We start from the raw sequence: 20,059 nt of genomic DNA on the forward strand, positions 1-20,059 counted from the left end.
AGAAGATAGGACATTAATCATGTTTGGTACAGAAAGTCCAGGTGGTGTCTCTGGCCAACACGGCTAGAGCCATGACTCGACCGTCGACTAAGACGAAAACCAGGGGGAGATGGATGTGGTTTTCGGCGTCTCACCGGCCGGACCGTTGGGAAGATCGATCCTCAACAATGCATCACCCCACGTGTTTCTAGTAATCAGAAAAGCCTTCTCTTGTTTTTCCACCGTTTAAGGGACTGTGTATACCGTAAGTCTAAGGAAGACATGATGGGATGAAAACTGATTGGATGGTAGACAGCATAGTCAAGATTACTGTTAAGGTTCCAACTAAAAATACATCATTATCTGATTCGCATCCGTCATTGCTCCAGATTGAAGTTTGTGACATTTTGTGTCTTGTGGAGAGTAGCGCTTTAGCGAGACTCAATGGAGTTAGGAAGTCAATAATATCAGATTCGGATAAAAATTATGTTTCTTTGTTTCTTATGACTGGAATCTCTTGAAAGTATCTGCATCATTTACCCCTATTGAAAGCCTCTGGGCTAGTCCCATAATAATTCAATTCAATTCAACAACATTGTATTTCCACTTCAAACAAAATTTAGATTAAAACAGCCAAAGATTTACATTAAAACAGCCAATTATATTACACAATAATAGTAGAAAAAGGACAGAGTGAATGAAATGGTGGCAATAGACCTTCATTCAACTTTATTTTATATGAGTTATTTTTAGTGCAGTGGTTCTTTTGGGGCTAAAACAACAGAAAAATGCAACAGATTGATAAAGTCACGCGGGTGATACATGAGAACCCAGAGGATTCGCGCGAGACTTCAACATTGACTCCATCAATGGTTAACGGATGACATGCATTTTTGTTTTCCACGGAGGAATTTTTTTATTAGAATATGATATGTCGAAAAACCATTGTTTGACTATTTCTCTACTTTATAGCTATTAATTTAAAAAAGAAAGAATATGAGACTATTTTAACCTAAATGAAAGTTCTTTCAATGAATGTGAATGTTTGACTGCAATTTAACAATGGGTTCAAAAGACCACAGTATACACACTTATTGCAAAGAGAAGGGGTTCGTCCCGTTGTGTCTGGCAGTGCGACTATCTTCAGTCATGAAAGCTGCACTGGAAAGGAAGAAAGAAGTAATTAGGTATACATGAAAGAGGGAACATGAAAGAAAAGGGAGAATGTTAACATTTGGTAGCGTTGTTTCATAATTTTCTCATTTTTTTATTTTTTTTTATCTATTGTATTATTTTTAAAGCACTGAATTACTTGGATTAAAAACAAAGTTGTTGATGGCAGAGAAGTCAGTTCTGTTTTATATGTTTGGGATTTAAGGGTAAAGCTAAAGGAATGTGAAAGCAAGTGTTCGAGATGTTACCATTGAACGCGTTACACAGAAGCGTTGTTTTAGGCCTTCACCAGTCAACCCGCACTTCGAAGCCGGCAAGCAGCCTAGAAAGTCGGCCAATAGATGACCAAAGTACATACGAAGTAACAAGGGAGAGTGAAAATGACGCAAACAAATTTTCTGGCGACAAACTGCTGTGGCTGTAGACAAATATAAATAGACAAATTTGCTTACCGAATTTAATTTGCCAAATTTGATTTTGTCTTTTTTCATTAATGAACAGAAGCCAACGGCGACTGGGGAACTCTAAACCAAACACAAAAAAATAAAAAAATAAAAGACGTAGAAGAAAGAAAAAAAAACTCATCGGCAGACTCCCGCCACTGATGAAATTCAGTTGATTTAATAAAAAATGCAAAAGGTACACGAACTGCAGTTGAGCTATGAAAGGCATTCACTCTTATTATTTTCATCTGATGATTTGATGGTCTAGTTGATCATTAAGCATTAAGGGCTAGCTCCCAACAACTACCGCTGATGTAAGTGATTATCATGAAAACTCGGTGCACGCGTGTCTTCTGTACTAGACGGCATCGCCAGGGTGTAAAGGGTAAACTCTCCGCCGTGTGATGGCTCGATTCGTCCCCGGCAGTGAGCAGCAGATTCATCGGTAGTGATTCGATTTCGTTGGTTGATGATTAAAAACAAGAAAGCTGTCATTAACTGTAACTGTCCCATCCAGACGCGTGTACTTTGTGACAGTTGAAGTGTTTTCAATATTATATACAGGTGTCCTACAATGTACATCATATGTGGAGTGTATGTTAGTCATTCAAAGTGAAGAGGGAGACACAAATGTAATGAAAACAAACTTAACATTATTGTTTCTATCTTCTATCTTTCTGTAATTATTTCAAATGTTGGTCCAATTGACCCATATTTCATTCTCTTGTTAAATCAAAGAACAACCGTAGCGGCACAGCTATTGATATCTTAGGCCAACGAAATAATTTGATAAAGATTGACGTATTAATTTTTTAATTATGTAAAGATGTTATACATGTACATATTTTGATGAGAATAGCTGATGTGGGAGTTGATATACAAAGCAAGACAAGACAAACCAAAACTATGAAAAGTGAAGAGATCAACATAGGGGGCGCACTGATTCAAAATGGCTGACTAGCCAAAGCCGTATATAGCCGAAATACAAAGTCACGTTTGGAAAAGTCAAATGGCACTTCCAGGGCCCAATTTCATAAAGCCTGTAAGCACAAAAACTCGCTAAGCACAGAATGGTTTTGCGTGGCAGAATCAGGTTAACAGCTTTATGAAATTAGGCCCGGATCTCGAGGCAATACAGTCCTAGCATTTAGATAATGGTTTGACCCAGTTCCTTGGTATAGAAAATACCACACAGCAGTGACGTAACTATAGATGGGAGGGTGGCAACGCCCCTTGCTTAGAACACATGCCTCTCACCCAAATGGATATAAGGGTGAATGTTGGATACATTTTAACCCCCCCCCCCCCCCACCATCCACCCACCCGACCCCTCAACCCCACACACATACACCAAAGTGAATTTACTGAAGATTTATGCTATAGTTCGTTCGTCAATCTATGATTATCAAGCGGCATAGAGGGCGGCAGATATGTGAGAAGACTGATGGATGACCTTTTCAGCATGCAGAAAAAAAGGAAAATCGTGTTCGGTTTTGTGGATGGTAAAATAATATGTCAGTGCACGTACATCAATTGCATTATTTCTCTCTTTAATTTTATGTTGGAATGCTTTTTTTTTTCTTATCGCGACCATAAATTTTGCAATTTATATGGATTGTCGATAAGTATTCTTTCCTGTATCAAGATCATCTCTGGATTTTTAAAGAATATTGTGAAAACTACAAAATAATAATTAATTACATCATAAGTTTAAAGAAATTATAGCAGGAGGAGTTAAGGAGTTTGCTCTGGATTTCAGGAACAAGGCGGATTTAATTTAAATTTCAAATCAATATAACATTTAATTCCGCCTTGAATAACAGATTGCAGGAGACAATATTGTGAAGGCACGATCTTAATAAACCAAGGCTTGTAGGGGAGTTCCTTTAGAAGAAACATCTTTGATTTGTAGCCTAAAAGCTCAAACATAACACAAAAGGCTAACCCAGACGCAGGGCGATGAAGAAAACGAAGACGGGATGAGAAAAAAAAGAAGTAGAAAAATAAGGCAATCGGTTAAAGTGCTTGGCTATTACCTGGCTTTACCTATTAGAATATTGTGATAATTACATGAAAACAAAAACAGAAAATACATGATGACATCTCATAAAATTAGGAGTTTAAGAATTATTTTGCTTTAAATTTCAAAAACAAGACGAGATTCAATTATTTGACTTGTAGCCTTACAGCTCAAATATAACACAAGAGACTAACCCATACGCAGGGCGATGAAGAAAACGGAGACGGGATGAGAAAAAGAGGAATTAGGAAAAGGGCAATCGGTTAAAGTGTTTGGCTTAACCTGGCTTTACCTATAAGAATATTGTGATAATTACATGAAAACTAACACAAAAAATACGTAATAACATCACATAGAATGGGGAGTTTAAGAACTTTGCTTTAGATCTTATTAACAAGACGAGATTAAATTCTTTGACTTATAGCTTTAAAGTAAAACCCAGATGCATGGCGATGAAGAAAACGAAGAAGGGATGAGAGAGAGTATAAGAAAAAAAGGCAATCGGTTTAAGTGTTTGGCTTTACCTTGACGAACTACCTTAAAGCTTTACTTGTAACCTTAAAGCTCAAACATAACACAAGATACTTAAACCCAGACGCATGGCGATGCAGAAAACGAAGAAGGGAGGGAAAGAGAGTAAGACAAAAAGGCAATCGGTTGAAGTGTTTGGCTTTACCTGGCCGAACGAAGAGAGAAAGGGGGAAAGGCATCCCACAAAGTCTGCTTCACCATCGCTCATCAGTTTGGCATCCCCGGGTGATGTATGGTGTTACTTCTTCATTTGACAGGGCAAACGATGCGGCTCGATGGAGGCGTGTGCCAGCCATTCATCACTGCCTCTACATGGTGGAAGACATGAGACTTAATGGAGCCTTCTCGGCCCGTCTCTACTCCATCTGTATAGATGTTGCGCTCTGCTTTTCCGTTTTCTCACAGATTTTGAAAGCATTTTTTTTTTCAATCTCGACCCTTCTCTGTTTCAGTCTTGTTGGGGCTAATACGTCTCCAACACGGCAGAGCTACTATATTACTTTAAAGCCAACCGACATCATATTCGTATATTGATTACAACAAAATTACCAATACCTGTGATTATCAATAAAGATACATGCGTTTTAACATATTTTGAATTGTAAAATTGATATAAAACCAGCATACAAATCTGATATAAGGATTTTCCCTCTGGAATGTAAACATTTATAAACAAGTGTTGTGGTTTTTGAACTCAGACATTCCAACAAAACACTGCAATAATTTTTGTTTCGAAGAAATGTTTAGATCACAGCTAAATAATTATTGAAGTGCATTGACAAGAAGATAGGTGATGATGTTCTACATTAAGCAGAAATTGAATTTGCTAAGCAAGTGATAGGAAGCAAGTTACAAGCAATACGTGGAACTCCCTGCCTGGTGCATCATTGCCCTCCATCCTACAATCCAGACTGTTTTTAGAGGAATACCGATTCCTACCTCCAGCTCCCCTGAGTTATTTTCATATTTAATGTTTTGTTTGTGTAGCTTCTTCCCAGAGGAGTTGTTTGTAGCGAACTTGATTATTAAAAAAAACATAGCAAATACAAAGCATTGCATTTGGGTTGATTACATCATGGTTTATACACGAGTCTAGTGATCAACTTCTTCGTGACTTCTTTCAACTACGATTTTGAAACATTTTGTGTGTTTTATTTTTGTCTAAATGACTTATTTATATTTTGAAGCGGGAGAACCACCTGTTTGCGTCTTCGGAAATAGGACTAAGACAAATGCATTTGGTTCGACTTATCTTGTTGTATATTGTGGAAATAGATAATTTATGAAAAGTGTATACATCTTGTTCACATTTTCTCGAAAATAACAACACTGTAAAAGGAGAACTTTCCCAGGATATTTGGCTCTTAAAATATCTCACAATTGAGAGAGGATAATAACTCATGTTAGGTTTTCCTTCTTCTTCGTGAGATAATTACCAATTATCTAGTTTTTAGAAGGGTCTTCTTCTCTTCAAGCATATGTAATCAGTTAAGATAACACGAGAGCCAAATAAAAAAAACTCTTATCAGATGAAACAAAAACATCAAAGGAATAACTTGATCATGGGTTGTCATTTGACGGATCGGTCTGCGGTCGAGTACAAACCAAATAATTCAGTCGGCATAAGTGGGGGAACTTTTCTCTCGATTTTTTTTTTCTCGAGGCCTTGTTTAAAGAGAGCGATGCGTCAGGCTGGAATATTGCTTGGTTTAGTTTTGCCGGTTCCTATTGGATGGTTTGGTAGTCACGACATCGTTGGTACTTTGTCCACATTGGTACACGGCGCCGGTAGACATGGATAGAGGAGGGCTGCTGGCACTGTAGACATGTTTTGTCGAAACGTCACAGCCCAAGTTTTTGCCAACCAAGGTTGGTAAACTATGGAAACCCATAAATGCAAAGGTAAAACAGATAGCCACAGTTTTGTAACAAATATTGAGAAATAGTGCTAAATTTGTTGGGACAAAACCAATCATTAGAGATATTTTATTTAATTGTAAGTTTGCCAACAAATGTTGAATTTGGTTGACACATAATGTTAACACGATTGATGCCAACCAGCGCGGTTTGCTTAATAAACCGTGTTTGACTGAAACCGTCGCCATTTTGGGACACCCCGAATAGATGGGATACACCAAGTAAGGATATGGTCTTTGACAAATACCAAATACCCTGCATTTAGTGTCTTATTAAAACAATCTTATTGGTTTGACTGTGTTAACAATTATTCTAGCAAGAGTCCAGAGGCTGAAAACGTGTTCTTAAAATCGGTCATTTTGAGGGGCCATCCGGACATGGACGTCCGACCGGACAAAGTTCAACTATTACCCCGGACTTGTTGCCGGGTTTCACTCGCTCTCTCATATCGATCGTGCAGTAGGCACTAGCGTGTTTGTTTTCCACCGTATTAGTATGAATGTGTAGTAATTGCACAAGGTGCAAGGCGTAATAAACCCTGCGTCTACCAACGATGAGATCGGAGCGCTGTACGGCGCTTCTAGGTGCGTGAAATCTCACCAGAGATGTGTGCGCAGCAGTCAGCTGAGTAATATGAAGGCAACTACCAGAGTTCTGTGTGGGAGGGAAAAAACAGGGTGTAATTTCTGCTTTTTGGCTTTTCCTGGGTGATGGACCCGATCATGAGTTACGGGTTCATGTACTTTTTATTGTTTCCATGTTTGCTAATATCCTTTGGGGTGAATTTCAAAGCGGAAGTTGATAGGTAATCTTAGTATCATTGGCCTATTTATTGTTACTTTGGTTGTGGTATTGTCTTGTATGTAGATGATATATAGTTTGCTGCAGTGTTGACGGGAAAAGGGTTTGAAATACAGTCATAATGGATTTTTTTATTTTATTAGCCTATTGTTATTAATGTTCTAAACAAACTCGGGCGATAAAGTCGATAAACTCGGGAGAAGGTGCAACATCATTGTAGTGATTTTAATAAATTGAAAAGTTTGTTTGCGTTCATCTTGTTTTAAAACCATTATGATTTTTGCTTTGTGAAAATTAACTCTTCGGAGCGTAGTTTTTATTCCTGTGTTTTCGTTGTCATTTTATATCTTTCATATTAAATTTTGTAAATTTTAAAAATGTACCATTATTTTGGTTTCTTCATTGAAGACAAGACACACTTTTTCGTGAAACAAATGATTGCTCGTTCTCAGAAATACTGAGTGGTTCTTTGAAAGTTTTAAAGAGGTATTTTTATATAAAATTGTTTGGTTGTTTTGTTGTTTTGTTGGTATTTTGCATTTATTTGTGTGACGGCAAAGAACAGCGCCCTCAGTGATATACATTGAGCTATTGCATTTTGACAACTCGGCGTACAAAACAAATCTCAAACACAAATAAATAAACAACACAAAATTAATCATAATTGTTCCATCTTCGTGTTCTGTGATTTCAGAGCCTAATTTTGTGCTAATTTTCTGCACCCGTCGCTTCCCGTTTGTTGGAGGATAGAACGCTTCACTACATTGTGGAACGCCCTTACATATATAAGTACGTAATTATGATACAGTGCTTTATCACAACCGATAGGCGTCTCAAAGCGGACATTATTGTTTCCTGCAAGGCATGTGGGACTGCGTGGTGAAGTATGAGACCTGTTCCCTTACATAGCACCATGAAATGGTATCGAGGTACTATGGTGCAACATGCAGCAAATCAAACCGGGAACATGGGGCGAGACCAGTCTCTTTACAATAAGTGCAATGGGTTTTGTTTACGTGCATTACACAACAGACGGAACCAACGACTGTACGTCCCATCCGAAGGTCGCAGCTATAATACGTGCATTGCTGTAGAACACAATTGTCACGACAGGGATTCGAACCCACACTCTGATGATCAGAAACACCAGAGCTTGAGTCCAATGCTCTTGTCCACGGCCACGACACACCTAAACTTGCAACACACTCCAGCCAAAACAAAACTTATTTTGTTAATAAATTTGAAAATTAAACAGAAATTCATGCGTCACTGACAAAAAATACAGGACTAACTTTTCAAGAGCCGGCCGCGACGGTTTAACATCTCCTGACCAGAAACCCAAATAAGTCCAAGTCATTTTCCCCAAGTGTAGAACTAGCAGATATAGAGGGTAAAATAGACCGGGCATATCACAACTCACGGGTCAACAACGTCCGTTTAAACTCTTGATTCTCAACCCAGGTTACAATCTGTGCATCTCACTCGTCTAGTGTTTATCCTCATGCTCACAAGATGGTGAGCAAATACCCCCAAAAGATGTAATCTCCTTTCGGTACGAGGAAAGGAGGCACCTACCATATGCGTCTGCCCGGCGCCAGGCGCGTGCGGACCCTCTAGAGCTATGGCACCGTGTCCGCAGACCGCCCCCGGGACCCTCGGCTCCTTCACCCCATAGAGTAAGGTGACTACGGAAGTGGTAATTACTTTGTTAACCGATCGCATTCCTGCCTCCATATCAGCGCCTGGGTTTGCTGTCTCTATCCCCGTCTTCTGTCAGCCCTTGCGCGGTTCACTTTCTCCTGTAAGTGTTTGCTCACTGAGCGGGCCCGACAACGGAGATACCACGAGTAAGAGCTCTGCGCCGTATGTTACGGATATTCAACGGTGACACAATGCCCATCGATAACCCTCCATGTCGGTGTCTTGTTTGATTCTTTCTAAACTCTGGTGGATTCTGTGCAGTTCGTTCAGGGAACGTGTTCAAGGGGTACGGAGCTAGCGAGACCCGTTGTACTTGAGGGGGGAGATGCTTGCCCGTCGTATTGTTCCAAGCACGGCGTGTATTCCACGCTAATTAACACTGATTCCTCATTCCTCGGACCCGTACTGTTGACGAAGCTAGCCCCCATACCGTCATCAATGATTATAGACACACAATAATGTACAAACAATCATACAAACTTGACAATGAGAATCAACTCATATCGTGAATAATCAAATCATAACAAAAGATTAGCAAATAGACATTCAATGTTCACCTTGCTCCAGAGACCAAACGTAAAAAGAGAAGCCAATAGACAACTTCAGTTCTCTTATCATTAAAACTACTTCATTTGTTTAAAGCCATTATACACTTTCGGCACAGGAATTTTTTTTATAACTTTCAGGGTTTACAGAAGGTAATGGTGAAAGACTTCTGTCAAAATATTACTCCATGAAATGCTTTACTTTTGGAGAAAACATTAAAACAATTATAAATTCTCGTTGACGAGAATTACGGATTTATTTTAAACACATGTCATGACACGGCAAAACGTGCGGAAACAAGGGTGGGTTTTCCCCGTTATTTTCTCCCGACTCCGATGACCGATTGAGCCTAAATTTTCACAGGTTTAGTATTTTATATACAAGTTGTGATACACGAAGTGTGGGCCTTTGGACAATACTGTTAACCGAAAGTGTATAATGGCTTTAAGTATTCATCTTTTAAAACAACAAGACTTGAAGTACGGTATCTGTAAGCGAACATTATTAAGGCTGTATTTATCAATTGACCCGAGTCAGCAAGTGAGTCAGGAACAGTGAGCATTATTGGGTTAAAAAGTACTTAAGAAAACATTTTATGGAACCTTTTAAATACAAGGTTTATCTGTTTGTGTTTTAGTTTACTTTTCGTCCGAGACAAAAACAGTTGGCATTTTATTATTTAAGTTTAAAGGAACACGTTGCCTTGGATCGGACGAGTTGGTCTATACAGCAAGGACCTTTCTGTTCCGTGGTTCGGGCCACGCTTGCACCACCCTTGCAACACCATGCATGCTGCTCGTGCTTTCAGGTTACAAACCTACCCTGTACTTAAAACAAAACATGCATATAGCTAACCCCGGCACAGTACAATACATACCAAGATACTCAAACCGGGTTCAAGCACGATTTTGAACTCAGTGAATAAGAGAGACGAAGTTGACTCTAAAAAAAAAAAAGTAGATCACGAATTGTACAGAAATCGGCCATGAATCAATAATTAAACCATATTGTGCATTCTAGTCTTTTAGTAGAATCATGGTTTGTGCCAGCGAGTCTCGCAGATCTCTCCGAAAAAAATTCATAAAATTGTTTATTAACCATAACGCTGGCTGGTCAGTCTAAACAAGGCTGTGTACGAGGCAAGCCGGTTGCTGTGTACACGTGCGAACAACCCCATTTACACAGGAAACGCACGACGTGTCGTTGAGAGCCTATCCGAGCTGCCGCTGGAAATAAACTGTTTGCGAGAAAATCAAAACAAAAATATATAAAAAAGCGAGACATTTCTGGATGTAGTCTGACTGAAAACCAATCTGTTTGTTCTGGTTGCAAATGATAGTCAATTTTAAAGAAGAGCAAAGCACGACCCGTTAGGTAAGCGAGAGAGCGGCGCATAGAGCTGGCGTCACGCCTGTGACTAAACACGGACTGAATTGAACGACTTAATAAACGCTCGAGGAAAAAAATACAAAAGAACCTTTTTGCGTTTATCTTTAGAAAAAAGGCATCCATTGCAGTCTCCCAAATGAGGCATGGAGAAGCTTTTGAAGATCGTTGAGAGATTCGGTTTTTCTTCAAACGTGGATTGCACATTGTACCTTGAAGAAAGGGTTGGTTAGGAGAAAACAACTCTTCATTCAAACTTCCTTCTGTTATTGGAGAAACTACAGTGACTTGTGTCGCTGGGACTGGCCAAATTACATCTTTATAACAGTAATGTTATAACATAATAAGGGGTCACAAAACAAAGATACGAAAAGCAAAAATGAGATGTTGTACTCTTTATAAGCGGAACCTTTTTATACCGGTTCTCTCTTTTAAAGTGAAGGTATAATTATGAAGATATTAAAAAGGTTATTAGGTTTTTGTTTGAGTAGTTTTGTTTTTTAGTTTTGTATTGCATTAATGCATTAGCGAGCCTATTACCTGTTTGCGTTGAAATGAAAGACAGCTGGGATTGCCTATAGTTTTCTAAGCGATGCCCGTGTTCACGTTATAGGACGTATGGTAATATTTCTACACGACCCAAATCTTTTCACTCAGCTGACAAATATCTTATTTAAAATCATCAATTCAGTAATTCGATGGTCACCCAGAACTTGACAGTTCTGGGTCGCAGCACTAAAAACAGGTCATGGTCAGTTATACACTAAAAATGAACTCTGTGTCTACTGTGACCATCACGGCACTCCCACCTCCAAAGCAATCCAACTCATTAAGTTAACAATATCGGCAAACAAGACCTCACTATGGTATCAACAATGATGGATGTACGGACTAGTCTTGATAATAATCACACATTGCTGCCTACTGACCATCTTCACGCCCATTATAACCAATCCTGTAATACTGCCAGTCTGTTTTCCATGTCTCTGTTTACAATGACGGCTCATTATTAAACAGGCAAGCGCACGAAAATCAGTGTACAGAACGAATAATAATGCACAATCAGTATTACTTATGTCTACCACAAAATAGTGATTCCATTTGCAGTTCTCTGTCGCAGCCTTGCGAAATAATTCCTCTTTTTTAACAGATAACAAAAAAAAGTGAGATTTGTTGATTTGAGCTCTACATCCCGTCCGTTTGAACCATTTAGTTTAATGGGTAAACATGAAGAAAATTGGCGAGCCAACATCTGTGTGCGCCTTGTCGGGCGTTTACTAGGTAAACTAATTATCTTTAATACGATTACACAAGGATTGTGGAGATCGGTATGAAAATAAAAAGATATCATCACTTTTAGGGACTAATCGGTCGTCATGGCGAGACTGACGTGTTGTTTGATTTACCAACTAGATCAACGCATGTTGTGCTTACATGGAACTGACAACTTCATTTGTGGACGCGTTGAAGGTAACAGAATCATTTGCAAGTCTTTGGTTTGGGGCCATGTCGTTCAGAACACTAAGAAACATAATCTGCTTGAAAACGCCTGTAGTGACTTTCTAAACAATCCAGTTTGTCATGCACGCGGCAGACTATCTAATTTTTGAAGAGATTTTAGAGAGATGTGAGATAGAAAATCACTATACGAAATAAATATATAACAGAGAAATGTCAAAATAATAAGATCCTTTCACATAACAAAACACACACAAAACATATATAAAAATGCAATCAAACTTTCCAACTTTAAATATTATGACGTTGCACTTCTAAGAACAGTCCACATTTGCATAAAGTTCGGCGCACATTTACAGAAAGGAGGCTGGAAAATGGGAAAATGTATATAGAAGATGTTTCCCCCAAGAGAAAGAAACAAAGGAGAAATGTTGATGTAACACAGTATTTGTATTGGTATTTAAAGGGGGAAATATTGCCTATCGGCCCAAGGTTGCAAAAAACTGCAACTGATTATGGGCTTGTGAACATTTCTCAATGTCACTTTTTAAACACACTTGTGCTTGTATGTTATAATGATTACCATATCTCAACTCAGTCATCTTCCATACTGGTTCGATACACCATCCCTTTAATGGTCGAAGATGAACCCCAAACCAATGTCGTGCCATATCAGAAGTGTGTTAAAGACATTGGACACTATTGGTAATTGTCAAAGACCAGTCTTCTCACTTGGTGTATCTCAACATATGCACAAAATAACCATCCTGTGAAAATTTGAGCTCAATCGGTCGTCGAAGTTGCGAAATAATAATGAAAGAAAAAACACCCTTGTCACACGAAGTTGTGTGCTTTCAAATGCTTGATTTCGAGACCTAAAATTCTAAATCTGAGGTCTCGAAATCAAATTCGTGGAAAATTACTTCTTTCTCGAAACCTATGTCACTTCAGAGGGAGCCGTTTCTCAAAATGTTTTATACTATCAACCTCTCCCCATTACTCGTCACCAAGTAAGGTTTTATGCTAACAATTATTTTGAGTAATTACCAATAATGTCCACTGCCTTAAATAACATACATCAAAATAGCAGAACTGTACAATCATTGATTGTATCAAATGAGATAAGTTCATGGTCACTACCACAAACCTCTCCCGGGCTTGCCTGGTTCATGCTTCCTGCAAATGCGAATGCGATAGCGAAATTTGACGTCACAAATTCGCAGTTGAAATTGGCTCAAATTTCGATTCGCTTTCGCATGTAGTATGGACCGGGCTTTAGTTATACTTCCACTATGCAGAAGTTTCAAATCCTACTTACCGTATACATTCATTGCACTCCATTTTACGTTCATTTTAACACACTATACAACCAACCAACCCATGAAATCTTCATTGTATTGTTACAAGGTTTTCGAAGACACTGTGATAAAAAAAAACGTGAACAATTTTGGCCGGTGATGTTTTGCATTTAAAGTGAAGTTACAACGGAAAAAACATCACACTTCTGTCCACATCTATGATTATTCTTGTCCAAGCCTGTGCAGCATCTGGAAAAAAAGCGAGAAGACAATAAAGACATTTTAGTTCCAGAGGTGGGAGGGAGGGGGGGATCCCATAGAATTACTCCAGGGCAAAACCCATGCAGTCAGATAGGGACTGAAAACCTCAATCCACATAGTGCCACAGGTGGGATTCGAACCGGGGTCCCAGAGGTGGAAGGCGAGGCAAAACACATTTACGCCTGCAACCTATGGCCTCCCATTGTCCCTCTTTTGTTTATATCTAACTTGTCTGCATCAGCTCCCATTTGGTTTTGTACACGTTTTCCGACTGTTCACCTTTCCAGAACCGTGGACCATATTTACCTCTTTTGTTAAAGGGCCCGGTTTGAATATGCATACCTATACTCAACACTATACCTGGAAACTTGGTGGTGGGGGGGGGGGGGGTGAAGATGTTACAGGACATAGTACCGCAGGTCTAGACCATAGAACTAATAAAGGGGACACTATAATTGTCCACACGTAACCGAGCTGGCCCATGTAGGGGATCGAACCCCTGTAAAATTGCATACACATTTCCAACATATTGACAGTGTGAACTTGGACGTGACCCGTGTTTTACGATTGGTAAGAACCATTTCATCAATGGCAAAAAAATAATGCTTCTTGTTTGGTCGCGTCACATGGTTTAGTAAGCACTTTATGGCCTTGGCTAAGGAGGCTTTCGGACTAAAAAAGTGTTAAGTTTTTATGTTTTTCATCAAAATCGTTAACGAAATTCTAGAACAGCTGAAAGGTTTTTTAACAAAAGCTTGCAATTTTGTACCATGAAACCACGCACCCCAATGGACCTCCATAAAAATACCTATGCCTACAAGTCAGAGTAAACTTTGACAAAATGTCAACATTTATTTTGTCGAGTCTAGTCTCGTTGCAGCTTCATTGAGGGCGTTTTGAAAGATTTGTTTTTTACCGAAGCGACAATCGCTGTTGGACCTCACCCTGATCCGGGAGATTGCGTCACGGATGCCCATCAATGGAGATTGATCCATTTATTTTTTTTATTTTTTTACAACATGTAAACAACTTGATTTTAGTCTTGTGAAAAAAAACCTTGGGTTTAACATTTAAATCGTGAGTAGTTTTGAAATAGTTTTTGTATGGATTACTTATAAGAGTTCAGTCGCGGGAAGACCATTTTGTTTGCATTTTCCCCCCTGAAATCATTAGTAGAATGGACATTATTTGTGTATGGGTTACATTTATTATAGCTTGCCTAATTATTGAGGAACATTTGTATTTTAAATGAACCTCAAACATATTAAACAGGAATTGACAGAAACGAATATTAAAAGAACATTTGTAATGTGATCCACCATATACATGAACTGACAAACCTGTAGAAGTTCGAGATCGATCGGCCATCTGGGTCACGAGAGAATAGTGAAAACCCGATTACAAATTTTGCATTGCATCGATGCCACTCATCAAATATGACATTTCAGACAGACACTATATCCCTATTTCAAGGGATGTTTTCTACTATCATCATCATTAGACTGTGCAAGTTTTATGTAAATCTGTGATCTTCACGATTTTTGTCTTACCAATTATGTAACGTTCCTTTAAGGCTCTGCGTATAATATTATTATTGGGCGACCATTGGCTGCCGCTTATAGTTGGGCCTCCAGGAAGTACGCGCCAAACAACATTATTTCCAAGTGCTCCTTATGCACCCCTCTACCCAAAAAGTAATACCCCTCCCCCCCCCCCCCGGCCCTGCTGCTGCCGATGCCATTTTGGTTGCTGTTACTGCTGCTGCTGCTAATAGAGTTGCTTATAGTAGGAGCAATTGCTGCTGCTGCTGCCGCTGCTGATGCTGATAATCTACCAATTGTATTATTTTAATCTAAATGAATACCACTAAAGGACTGACTTCGCTCGGCCGGGCTTAAGTTTAAAGTCCCTACAGTGATGTAAACACTGCACGGTGCAAGACATGCCTTTCTCAAAACAGGAATCTAATCATGGGCACACACCACTTTAAATCTTTCTTCTGTTTTAATATACCTCTATATTTCCCCTTCTATATAGTCTCCTCTTTGGGTTTCACACCTTCACTTCACGACATTCACTGAAATAAAAAGAAATCATAAACTCATTTCAAGGCAAGATTACTCTGTTTATAATGGACTCCTTGCATAACAACTCTCCATTGGTCCATGCGTAAACACAAAGTGCATATAATTAGTCTGCTTGATGCAACAAAAAGAGCCGCCCAGGTCTGGCCCAATTGTTAAATTGCATGAAATATTCAGTAGTTTCAGAGCTAATTCGTGAAATTAATTTTCTCGATTCATCTTGGTAAAACCCCTGGGGCTGTATAAGCAATTCGCTGAAATGGTCCACCGGGGATATGATGTTTCTGAACGGTATAAGAGAGTCGCGATTGGTGATGAAAAAAAAAAGTACGAGATTGTGAGTGAGCTTCACCGCGTCGGCGAGCCATACTCAGTGGGGCGACGGTTGCCACCTGGCCCCGTGTGATAGCTGCTCCGTGTACCCAGTGACTACTGATCCGTGGGAGATATATCACCCACAGTTACTAGCGAGACAATGCCCCGACCTTACCCCCAATCATCAGCCTGCCGAACCAATACTGCTATTAGTAAAAACACGCTTTCGTACAGCTTGGATATGCTAATGAAATTAATTTAACGCTTTGGAGGGGTGAAAATGTCTTCCCGACAAGAGAACAAATTAAACTCCTCGCGCTCTGAGCCGCAAAAAAGGATGAATGAAATATTAATTTTCGTTTTTGTTGTCAGCAAGGCCATGAAGTAGGATCTCATAGCACATACTGATTTCAAACCTCTCAATTATGGATAAATCTATGTATGTAATCCCACAGGAAGTCGACATTGTGTATGTTGATGTGAATGCACATGAGGTTTTAACGAACTTTGAATATTAATACAACCGAGTGTAGACCCCCTAGGCAAGTCACTCCATTGATAATTCGAGAATCAAAATTTGCCATTTGTTCCTCTTTTTGCATAATTTAGTTTTTCATTGTCTTCACAATGTTTTAGAGCATTCAACTCTGCATGTAAATTTCAACGAGTATTTGTGTTAAAATGAACGGATAGTCGTTTTGTCTTTTGCATTTTCACAATGGAAACTGCCTGCCTCTAGATCCTCGATAATGTTGTCTTCCAAAATAATTATATTATGTTCAAACTCCGCCTAATATAGCAGCGGTTTTAATATGGGTCGGCCGTACACTCGAAGCCGACTTATGGAAACCAGGTACTAACCATCGCTAAAGCTTAAAGTGCCTGCGTCTTTCCAAGTAAATCTGGACTTGCGGAAAATCTAATAAAGCCAGATCAATAATGATACTGTGCATTGAAGAAACCGGGGTGTTGAAATTGACACCGTAGGTGTTGGCATATTATAAGATACAGAAACAAACAAACAAAATCAAAATTTACACCATTGAGTGTTAAAATAGCACTTATTTCTGCCAGGAACACACGTCAACACCTTGGTATGTTAATAATTAATGTTGTTGGCTTCTTTCTTGGATGGTGACAACACTCATCGTGTCAACTTTAACACCCAAGTTTTTGCATTTTGCCCTCGTTTGTAATCTGTTTTTTTTTCTTCTGAACACACACACACACCCCTAGAAATGCCCTCGGTACAGCACCAATAACAGATTAATACTGTACAACGTCATTGGGGTGCTTTATATTGGGCGTGGTGTACCCCCCCCCCCCCGCAACCATCACTCTATATATACCTGTATCACGCCATCACCATCTTGATCATGTTCCCTGTTTCCATAACAGTAATGAATACTAACATTCATTGCGCAAACATGGCACCAGACTATTATTTCGTCCAGCCTCAGTTTGGTTACAATGAGTTGGAATGGAATAAAATCAAGATGGCCACACCGTGATGAAGGTATATTATGTCTTCACTGTGTGCGTTGAAAGGAATTTCCTGTAAGATAATTTCATTAAAGGGACACGTTGCCTTGGATCGGTGGAGTTGGTCTTTGAAAAGCGTATGTAACCGTTTGTTATAGAATGCATATTATGATTAGAAACATATTTTAAAAGTAGAATATAATGATCCACACAAGTATCACTCGAAATTGCGTGGTTTTCCTTGTACCTCGTCGACAAACACGGTCGGCCATTTATGGGAGTCAAAATAATGTTTGACTCCCATAATTAATGGCCGACCGTGTTAGTTCGCAAAGGAAAAGGAAAACCATGCAATTTCGAGGCAAATGTGTGTGGATCACTGTATTCTACTTTTTAAACAACTTGCTATAAACCATACATTTTATAACCGATCCAAGGCAACGTGTTTCCTTAAGATGGTTCACTGTGATCTTAGGAGTACAACACCCGAGTATTGTTTAGTTCATGTTGTATGGTTGGCTATCTCCATTTTCCACAAACTCAAAACTGAAAGTGCTCTCGTTTTAGACAAGCAAGCTTGACACGCGCCCTCTATCGGTGTTTTGAAAGGATTGGTGGCGCTCTTACGATGCGGCTCTGAAATCATTTTATGCGTGATTATTGTTTCCATAAAATACTAGAATTATTACAACTTGTAGAGTATAATGGACATTTGATTATGACTGTAATAAATTATTAGGTTCGGAAGGCTATTCTTGGAGATCAGCAGTTCAAAAAGACCAAAACGTCACTTTTTGCGCGAATGTTAAAAGCAGTGGACACTATTGGTAATTACTCAAAATAATTATTAACATAAAACCTTACTTGGTATTACGAGTAATGGGGAGAGGTTAATAATATACAACATTGTGATAAACGGCTCCCTCTGAAGAGACGTAGTTTTCCAGAAAGAAGTAATTTTCCATAAAATTGATTTCGAGACCTCAGAATTAGATTTTGTGGTCTCGAAATCAAGCATATGAAAGCACACAACTTCGTGTGACAAGGGTGATTTTCTTTCATTATTATTATTATTCATGGTTTATTTATTAAAACACTGCAATACAGCGGCTAAAAAGCCGAAATGCACAGTTTACAAAAAAGTCATTGAAAAACATTACTGTTATACAGAAGAAAAAAAAGGAAAAAAAATATTAATGTATAAACTTAAAAAGAGCACAAAAACAATTTGATAAGATTAGAAAACCAACCATCTCTCACTTAGAAAAACCAATATAATTGTCATTAAAGTTAGCTATGATCTCGCAACTTCGAGGACCAATTGAGCTCAATAATGTTCACATGTTTGTTATTTTATGCATGAAAAAATGTTGAGATACACCAAGTGAGAAGACTGGTCTTTGACAATTACCAATAGTGTCCACTGTCTTTAATGGAAACAAGTCGTACAGTAATAATATTATCAGAAGTTAACAGCATGGCAACAAAGTAGGATTTGAAACTTTGCATGGTGGAAATAAGATATAGAAGAGTTTGCGGTAACACCATGTAATGACTATCTCTAAAAAATGAGTTGGGGTGGTTCTGAAAAGAACCGTTGGGAGGAAACAATTCCGAGAGATTTATTGTAACGACCTCACGTTTTGACCCAGGCCGCAAGCAGAGTTTTTAATATTTACAACACGCAACGCAACATTGGCACTCATACAAGTATACCCCTACCATTGTGACAGAAGCAGTCGAGTAGAAAAGAATTCGAAGGCAATCAAAGAGAAGAATGCAGCCAGAAAAGGCAAAGGATGAACAATAAAAAGGAGACAAAACCATGTTAAGTGCATGCACGTTTTGCCACACAAGCTGCTCCTCGGCCTCCATCTTCGCAACTACCATTAAAAAAAACGGCAATGGTTACAAAACGTCAACGATAAAAATAAAAAATAAAAATAAAGACTGTATTCCGTATTCTGCCACTACTTCTTTTGTTCACTCACTTTTATAAAAAGGAATGGCCAATTATTAAGGTTTGTTAGATAGGCCTTCTTTTATTTCATTAATTCCGAATACAAAAGTGGTGCCATGATACGGAAACTTTGCCCCAAATGCATTTCATTCTATTACTTCATGCCATGGTAGATTATAATCCTTGGCGATCAATGTAGAAAACCTATGTTAGAAATAAAATAACACTAAAAGGTGACTGTGAGACCTTACCTGTTTTAATGAGAAAATGAAGACTGACCATGGGTCATTCTACAATTTCCTTGCTGATAAATGAATTATAGAAGCTGCCGGAAACCTAACGTGGAGGGCGCTCGATTAACTTTCAATGAAACGCAATAGACCTTATCGCAAATACCAATGCGCAAACGCAGACTGTTAAATGAGGTGCATTGTGGGATATGGATCAAATTTGGATACCAGCAAGACCACAATGCACCTAATTTCAAGCTTTACGCGCGCGCCCCGATATTTGCGAAAAGGTCTATGATCTCCTTGTTAATTTCCCCAGCGGAAATTTCAGGAGGAAAACCTACTAATTACCAAGTAATGATGCGTTGAACTAGGACGGGCATTGAACCTGCGCCCTATGGATTAATGTACCGGTGTTTAAGGGAATTCTGCCAGGCCGAGATTCTGTTCAGATTCATGGCAAGTAAACGTGGA

The 20,059-nt window shown here is 38.9% G+C and overlaps 1 long non-coding RNA gene across 1 annotated transcript; it reads right to left on the reverse strand.

The window, feature by feature from the left end:
• Window positions 1–13,281: 13,281 nt before the first annotated feature.
• On the reverse strand, window positions 13,282–19,677 carry LOC117287793. Its single transcript, XR_004518845.1, has 3 exons — window positions 19,607–19,677; window positions 15,528–15,591; window positions 13,282–13,502 (listed from the first exon to the last, which is right to left on the reverse strand). It is a non-coding gene; the product is annotated as an uncharacterized LOC117287793 (long non-coding RNA).
• Between the last annotated feature and the right edge of the window lie 382 nt (window positions 19,678–20,059).

Source organism: Asterias rubens, chromosome 3 (assembly GCF_902459465.1).
Source record: "Asterias rubens chromosome 3, eAstRub1.3, whole genome shotgun sequence".
NCBI lineage: Eukaryota > Metazoa > Echinodermata > Asteroidea > Forcipulatida > Asteriidae > Asterias > Asterias rubens.